At 40.9% G+C, this 9,395-nt stretch overlaps 1 pseudogene; it reads right to left on the bottom strand.

The window, feature by feature from the left end:
* Positions 1-4,196: 4,196 nt before the first annotated feature.
* LOC136522045 (uncharacterized protein At2g39795, mitochondrial-like) lies at positions 4,197-7,644 on the bottom strand (annotated as a pseudogene).
* Between the last annotated feature and the right edge of the window lie 1,751 nt (positions 7,645-9,395).

Here is a 9,395-nt window from a genome sequence, read left to right as displayed (position 1 = left end):
ATTTTAGAAAGGACTATTCATCCGCCTCTAGTCCGCCATCTCGACCCTACAGCTGCTGATGTGAAGATCTCTTTTTGAGATTCTAAAAGATGCCTTGGTTTGGAGAGCCCTTTGTACTTGGCGCCGAGGAGCTAGCACTCTTGCTAGTACCAACAGGAGCACTTTGAACAATATGAACATCAAGCTCAACATTAACATTGTGAACACCAAGAACACCAGAAGACGCCTAAGAGATTTCAAGGGGTGGCATGTGTTCAGAATCCCTTCCAAGATCAGAAGCAGTTGTGGAGAAAACTGAATCATTGTTGGAAGAAATAGTGATAGGACAAAAGAACTTGCCAATCTTGATGACCGGCCCAATCTCAGTTGGACGAGATTTACGAGATGGGAAACTTGAAGGAGCTTACTGCAGAAAGAAACATTCTTAGAAGCCAATTTGCGCTTATTTTTCCGACTATGCACCCTTGTCCAACTAGCTTTCTCTTCTTTCTCCCAACACTTTTTCTCAAGTTCCCAATTATCACATCTGTCTCGCCACAAGTGGAAATAGACGTCAAAATGAGCAGTCGTGATTCTTTTGAGAGATTTAATTAGCAGACCAACATGCTTGGAGGCGACAGAAAAATGAAAGTGGTTGTCACTTTGGTAAGTGACAAGAAAACCAGCGGGTGCGCCTCCAAGACAGTAATGCAAAGCCAAAGCAACTGAATCTTCCATGAGACTAAAAAGAAACCTTCTAAAGACCATGAGTAGGAAGAAAGAGCCATCAGGGGAGGAGGAAGGATGATGCACCGAGGAGGAAAACCTGTGCACGACCTCAGCTTCGAAACACTTAATTACCTGGGGAGAAGTCCCACTCTCTGACCAGCTCTGCAAGAGCAGGGTCCTGCTCGAGATTGATGAGAGCACCCGGAGATTGACAAGCCATCACAGGCGACCCTGCTGAAGAGGTGCCTCCCTAGAGATGCCAAAGATGTAGCTAGGGATCAACAACGATGGGGAGAGGCTAAGGGGCAGCTGCTCAAGCAAAATGGGAGGGCGAGAGTGCCGATGATGCGTGTCAAGCGTGAGCGAGACTGCACGCTGGCCGGCGATGCGGGAGAGCGCAAGCGAGGCTGCGCGGGCCAGCGGCACGGCGAGCGACGGTCGACATGAGCGTGGCTGCCAGCACACTGCCTTGGCGGATACGTGGGGGGATCCTAGAAGCAGGGGATGTAGGAGCAACATGGTGGGTGCCGAGGGGGTGGCCTTTGGCGAGTTTGATTGTGGACGCCGGGGCCGGAGTGGCCACAGTGGGAGCGCAGCAGGGGCGCAGCGGGAGAGCTTAGCGGGACACCTCGTTTGAACTCCCCCTAGAGGACATTGTATCTATCTAACTAATGGTAGTCAATGGAAGACTACTTAGTTAGGTAATCTACTTAAAAGGGAGGAGATCCTGACAAGTAGGGATTGCCTTCTCGGCAAGGTTAACCGAGTAGTTTGATAACCAGAGGAGGCGTGGTGCTAAGGTTACAAGATTCGGGTTTTGTGATTTAAAGCCAGATTTGTGTGTTGCATCTCAACCAAATCGATGGTTATCTCCACCTGATGGGAGATCGGGTCCCTCGTTCCCATCACTAGGAACAACATGAGAAAGCGTTAACCATGCCATGCTGGTCTAGCCTGGCCAACTTGGTCAAACCCAACGTTTCATCACCACCGAGAGCCTGAGATGCTTCTGTCAAGAGCCGATCACAGAGGAAATACGTACGGCGTGACCCAATACATATTGGAATCGAACTCTGTATTTATCATCAATTGACGCGAGTTGTCCTAACTCGTATAAGTCATGAATCCGGATCACATACAAGACATGGAAGACATGAGTGTAATTTGGGAAGTAAAACAAGCGGAATGGAAGAAACGATCGATGAATATTGGAAGAGTGCTATGTCTTGCTGTCTAAATGCTTGCCTTTTGGTTCTGATGGTTTATGCACTCTAGGACAGTATTTGTTTTCAATTACATAGTGGCAAATTCGATGTAAGTAGTCCTATTTAGACATGGACCATAGTCCTATACGGATTCTATAACGTTCATGTTGTATATAGATTAATAATTGGTTTTGAAGTAGAATTTGGACAACGTGTTTCTTCTTTATATCTATACTAGTAAATGTGCCCGTGCGTTACGATGGGAGCCAATACGTATAGTAATAGAGCTCTGTATCATCGCTAGATGCGAGCTGTTCTAACTCGTATCAAGTTAGCTATTTATCGACATATCAAGAATTGGTCTTTCTTTATATGTGGTGACTATTTTGGATATTGCGCTACATAGAGATTCTCTATAACATTCATGTTGTATATAGATTAATAATTAGTTTTGAAGTAGAATTTGGACAACTTGTTTCTTCTTTATATCTATATATATGATTAGGCTAGACGAAAATTTAGAGACTGGCAGAAATTTTGTTAGAATAGGTATATATAGATTCAGCCGAGAGATGACAGTCGGATGCATACACACGCCATTTAGCTAATAGAGTCCGTGCTTAGCCGGTTGATGTTGATACCCTTGCGCATTTTACACGAAACTATCCTGATATATTTCTAGGAAGGCCAAAGATCAAGCGCGCGCGGAGGCCGGAGCTTGTCTATATGATATGATCCGAATAGCACCATGCCAAGATTAAAAAAAAAGGGTACTCTGTAAGAAAAGATTGAAAAAACGAACTTGTCACCATATTCACATGATCCCGCTCAACACGCCGGCGTTTTTGCACTGGTCAGCACGTTTTTTATTGTAGATGCCCGGCGGCTCAAGTTTCTATCCCGTGCCTGTTATCTTATCTGGATCCATAAGCAAGCGCGTAATCGATTGCCTAGGAACGCCAATTGGACTGAGAAATCGACTGACAGGTTTCGTTAGCACGTTTTGATGGAAGGCTTGCACGTTTTATTCACCGTCCCCTGTTACCACAATTCACAAACAACAACATCAAAAGTCGTTTGTGAATATGGCTAACAAATTCTAACAAGTCGTATAGATAATTATTAACAAGTCGTATGAAGTTTGTGGAGGAAAGAAATTTTCACTTAGTGGTAAACGTGACCGTGCGTTGCAACAGAACCAATGTATATAGGAATCGAACTCCATATCATCTCTAGACGTGACGCGAGTTGTTCTAACTTTTGCAATAAAACCCAATGCTTATAGGAATCGAACTTTCTAATTTGTATGAGTGTGGTCATAAGTCTAAGTGACATATAAGATACGGAGGGCGCGACCCAATAAATATTGGAATAAGATCATGTATCCATCATTTTCTAACTCGTATGTGTCATTAGTCTGGGTAAGTAAAAAAGTGAAACGAAAAAAAAAACTCTATGAGTAAGGAAGGTGGACGAAAATAATGAGATGAAATTTTGGCTCTTTAATATTGGTATATATAGATAGATAGATTAGGTACATGTATAGATTAACATAAAAAAGACTGAATGTATGACATTAGGGTCAATGAGTTAAACCTAACAAAGTAACAAACTATATGGTACCATTATACTAAGTAAAATAACAAGCGGTAGACAGCAAATAGCACCTTCATTCACCAAGATGCCTTATATAGGCCTCTCAAATATTTTGGACTCTCATGCAGGGGCACTGGCATAGCAATACTCAACATGGCACTTCAGAACTATCCAGGCTCAGAGAGCCTGATAAAAGATGACAACACAATTCATCCCTCACAGAAATAAAGGGCGGGCGGAAGAGACTACCAGGTCAACAAAAACACAAATTCAATCACGCGACACGTCACTCAGAAGCACGAAAGCGTGACCCGCCGCATTGTCTTCTTCCTCCATTCGGGACTCTATGCCCAGCAGCCTTAAAGGGAGAGAGGCCTCGGAGGCAGCCGGACCGGCAATGGTGGCGGTTTAAGGCGCAGCGAGCAAGGCGGCAGGAACGCTTCTGAGCAAACGGCGGAAGGCAACCATATGGATGGACCCAGCGGCGGGGGCAAGATACACGAGCTCTTCTCCTCCTATTAGGGTTAGCGGTGGGCAGGATGAAGCGTCAGGGGCTGGCGGTGGAGACCGGAGGTGGGAGCGCACTAGTGCGGTTAAGGAAGAAGAACAGACACGCTCTTTCCAGAACGGACGACCGGTCACGCCATAACACGCTCCCAAGAAAAACTCTTGCACCAGCAGAGGATGTAAATGACCATGCCATGTATCTTTGCGCAATTATGATGGTAGTAATTCATGATGAGTACAGGCCTAGTTCTCACAATGCGAATAAAGCTAAGTGCAAACACTCAATTTCCCCCGATGAACTCCTTCATGTTCTTCAACCAAACAACATACTCTTTCTCATCCTTTCTCATCATGTACTCGTACAGCCAGTCATGTAGCGAATGTTTGAACCCCCTGACCTCAAGGTACCTGTGCAAGGCCTTCTGCAAGCTCTCATCTAAGACCCTACATGGCAAGCAATGAATAACATGAACCACGGGGAAATAAAAACTGCACAAAACAAAACATAGCTCAAAGCATCTATCATCTTGCATCAAGGCGTCAAGCATGGTTCACATGCTTTATCCTTAGCAATATGTTAGTTGCAGTTTTACCACACAATCTACAGCCACAACAAATAGAAGGAAAATTGCATGCATATCTATTGAACGTTATCAAGTTTTTGTTCATTAGATGTTTAGTTGCCAACTATTGCATCTTCCAATCTGCTACTGGTGTTCTTGTACTAATAGCAGGTCGCATCAATATGCATGATCACTGTGTGAAGTTGTTCTGTCAAAAGAAAATGTCTAAGTCATGCAAATAGTTTACATGCACAAGGGGCCTTCTTGAATGTAGAATCCAATGCTTAGGCTACGTGAACACATCTGACCTCACAACTTATAAGTTTTGTGTTAATAGCATGACTTGCATGACCATGTCAAGCAATGCAGTGTGTGCATCCAGTTTGTCATGTATACAGAGTTGATGCTCTTTGAGATACCTAAACTGCTATATGTCAGGCTCATGGACAAGTCCTCAGATCATGTTTACCCACCGTGCCAATTAAACCCATGCACAAATATTTAGGTCTTTGTTACATTGAATATCTAATAGCTTTGCAAACAAAATTTCCTGTCAGATTTGGTTCACCACTCCAATTGAACATACATTGTTTGAATCTAGTTTCCATTCCTCTCATTGCAAAATAAAAAGGAAATACAGGAGCGCCAAGAAAACAAAGACAGGTGCTAATAACAGAGAATGCATCCTTACAGTGCTAATGAGCTCCCAGTCCAGATGGCAAGATAAACATAAAAAAGTAAACCATCTCTAGTCATGACAAAAGCAATATACATGAGCCTGACCATGAAGGTAGTCCGTGGCTAAGGATCCTTGATGGAAATACTCCCTCTATTCCAAATTATAAGTTGTTTTGGCTTTTTTTTTACTATGTATCTAGACATAGCGTATATCGAGGTGCATAGCAAAAACTATGCACCCAGAAAAGCCAGAAAGACTTACAATTAGGAACATAGGGAGTATTATTTTTCAACGATTAAATGTCATGTGTAGGGCATATTCTATTCCTGAATAAAACAATTGCAAATAGATAAGAAACAAAGAACTTACGGAAATCGTGGCCCCTCATACACATTCTCAGCATCAGGGTTATCACGGTTCAGCACCCTCATATTTTCAATTGCTAGTTCGTCATCATTAAAGTTGCAGTCAAATTCTAGGATTGGACCTTCTGGTTTTTGAATAGTGACAACCATTTGAATTGCTGGTTTGAAAGATTCCTCATCTTTGTCACTCTTATCATCCTCATCATCCAAATCTTCCTCTGTATCAAAGTTGGTGTATATAGCAGCTTTAATTGTCTCCCCTGCAATCTCCCTTTGGAGGGTTATTGTCTGATCACCAGGATTGTCTATGATCTCAAAAGGGAAGTCATCTGGTAGATCAATGTGCTGCATAAAAATAACCAAATAAAAATGAAACCAGGCGTTGTTGGCTATAATAAATAATAAATAGAAACAAGCACAAAACTGATAACATTAGTAACGCTTTAAACAATAAAGCAAAATAAAAGGAATTACTACAGATCAGCAGGGGAAAATGACCCAAACATAAAGAACCGATTGCATCTCAAGGTATAATCTCCAAGATATTACAATCCAGGATCCACATGTAATCCTGTACACATCACTTTATGGCACTCACAATGACTAATATCACAAGATAAAATTACTAGGTCCTTCACCTCACAAGAAACATGTGCATTTCAATTATTCGCAAACTTTGACTGTAGCTTTCCATTTAAACTCCGACAGGATTCAGAAAGTGCACATCGAATATCTGAATAGCAAAACCATCTTATTATCGATATGTTAAAAGTTCACTGTCTAAAATATAGCAGATCAGAATTCAACTATACAATGCTAACCAAAGGGCAGACCCAGTGGAGGCTCCCACATGAGTGGGGTCTGGGGAAGGGATAAACCGAGACAAGCCTTTCCCTGGTGCCTCAGTGAGACAGCTCTCATACAATGCTAACCAAGATTCTCAAAATAAAGGAAGTGCAGTAACCATGGTATTCTTGTAACCAAATGATCTCCCGTCACGTCAAGAAAACCATATCTTTCTTTCCCTCTGTTTTATGAAGTTTTGTGTTTCCTTAGTATCGTGTGATCACTAAATAAGGTTTTCATTTTCATTACGTAATCAAATATGGCAGATCACAGCATTCAAAGTTTTCTAATGGTGGCAGAAAAATAGATCCAATGGCCAATAGCATGCCAGCTACTGTATTTCTACAGTCCTGACAAAAATTCTAGGAACAGACAAACCTCTACTCTGCAAATCGGAACGGTGAGTTCTAATCCACAGGCACTTAAACTCCAGAATTTCACCTTTGGAAACAAAACTAAACATTTTGTTGACACTAAAAATGACTATGTATAAATACCAAAGAATGCAATGGAAGCATCTGGTAATCACCCAAGCATCATGTCTGTGCTAGAGATACAGTGAATTCTAAGATGTAGTAGGTCCAGGACACCGAACCGCAGTGCCACGAGCCAATCCAATTAAGCAATTTCTACTTCAACACAAAAGGGACCATCTGCCATCTCCGTTAAATTGGAAGCCAATTCCTTGCAGCCTCTAACAGAAACAGCTCTATCTATTTACAGATTCTTAATCCCATTCCAATAAAATCAGCAGCCTTTAGACTCGAACTCTGGCCATGACTTTGGTGAAACAAGGCTAAACTAATGACGCAGATATGGAATCGAAATACAACAGCGAAGCAAGCAAATAAAATGAAGAGTGAACCTTGTCGGCGGTGCTCTCCTCCGACTGGACAACGCACTCGATCTCAGACTCGATGACGCGCCTCAAGTTCTCGTCCGCGGAGGACTTGGAGGCGTAGGAGGACGCCGGGGACTGCGACGCCAGGAAGCGGCGGGCGGTGGTCCCAGCTGACGACGAGGTGGCGGCAGGGAGTAGGCGGGGGAGGGGAACGGGTGCCGAGGAATTGAGGCCGCGGCGGGCAAGAGCGGAGAAAGGAGAGGAAGAGGGGGGTAGCGGCGCGGCGTAGGAGCCGAGCGGCGAGGGACGCCGGCGACATGGCCTAGTTAGAGCTGTGGACTGTGGTTCCGCTATAGGGGTGGACGGCGGCCGGTTGCGGAGCTAGGGTTTTGCACTGGGGTTTATTAAGAGGGTTTTGAGAAATCTGAGCCCATGTGTACCGAAGGCCCAAGTAAGATAATATATATAGCTCAGCCCAATGAACACGTAACGAATAGAGATTTCAGCGAAAAAATACTTCGTAATTAGTCATACTCTATTCTGAATTTCTCGTTACTCAAAGACAGAGAGCGAAATTAGCTTTCTAGAGTGCTCATAAGATATAAAAAAATTGTTAAAGTGCAAAAAGGGGTAGAAAGCAATTTTTATTCAAATGGCTCTCCAAATGATGATTTAACAAGTGTGTTTAAGAAAGACTCTTAAAGATGCTCTAAGAAAAAGGTACATTTTCCCTCTCTAAAATACAGTGGTAGTTTAGTTTTGTTCCTCAAACTCCAAATCTAGCAAAATGTCTTCTTTCATACTCAACTATTTAAAATTACCTCCTAAAGTGGTTGTCAAGGCAATTTAGTTCTTTTTAATTAAAAAATTGGTAAACACTTGATAATAAGGTTATTAAACCATAAAAATATTTTTAGGAATCTAAATTATTTTTATAAAAATTCCAAAGAAATATGGAGACATATATAAAAATAGAAAAATACTCAAAAATTTTAATCAATGTTAAATGTGTTTTAAAAAAATTTAAAAATAAAAATATGAGATGCAAATAGCATAAACAAAACACACACTAATGCTGAATGTGTTCATGCTGGCTGCATATCATGTTTTTATTGTTTAAAGTTTATAAAACATAATTAGACATCGATTAAAATGTTTTAGAAACTTCTCTAGATTTCTTGGATAATTTTTCATTTCCCCATAGATAAATCTGATTTTCTAGATTCTTTTCGATATATTTGGAGAAGGTATAAATATTTAGTTAGGGTTTCTGATATCTAACTCTCTCTATAAGGTTTTCATTACATTTTTCAAAAAAAACTTATAGATTTTTTTGTAACTTAATTAAAAACTTTCTCTGATGTTTACCATTTTTATAATTAAAAATGATGAAAACTGCCTTAAAACACTTTTAAGTAGGATATGAAGATAATTTGAACAATTTTGAAAGTTGAAGAAGGCGATTTATCTAATTTTAGAGTTCAAAGAGAAAACTTAGACTCAAGAATAGTTTGGGGAGGTAAAAATAACTTTCTTTTTCTTCTGGCAATGCCAAAACATGATCCACTGCAAAAATCAGCAAGGGGAGGTTGTAGGCTCTGTTTTTGTGTGGCTTCTTTAGCTAGCTTCTCTAGTTTAAAGAAACAAAAAATTCAAAATCTCTTTGGTGATTATAGTTTTTAGTTTATCCACTTTTATACAAATCTATTTTTCCCTGCCCATTAGGGTAGTCCCAGTAAAGAAGTTGTAACACCCTAGGTTAAGCGCGAGCATTTCGTGTGCATCTCATGAGCATAAGCATATCTCCTTCATACATGTGCATTGCATAACATTTTAAGTTGATTATTCACATGTGATGGTGCTTTTGATTTTCATAAAATAGGATTTTGGTTAAAATACAATACATGAAAACAAAAAAAGGTCAAATGGTGACCAAACAATCCAAAAATTAACCCATGAACAAAAGTTAGTAAAGGTTTATAGTCATCATACCACATGAAAATGCCCTCAAAAGGCTCAACCCTAAGTAAAATTAATTGTTTTATTGGGTTGTTTAGGATTGTATAACTCTTAATTTTGTATGGA

Source organism: Miscanthus floridulus, chromosome 18 (genome assembly GCF_019320115.1).
Source record: "Miscanthus floridulus cultivar M001 chromosome 18, ASM1932011v1, whole genome shotgun sequence".
In the NCBI taxonomy this organism is placed as follows: Eukaryota; Viridiplantae; Streptophyta; class Magnoliopsida; order Poales; family Poaceae; genus Miscanthus; species Miscanthus floridulus.
Note: the sequence above shows the minus strand (reverse complement) of the source record. Positions and strands in the feature narration are given on the sequence as shown.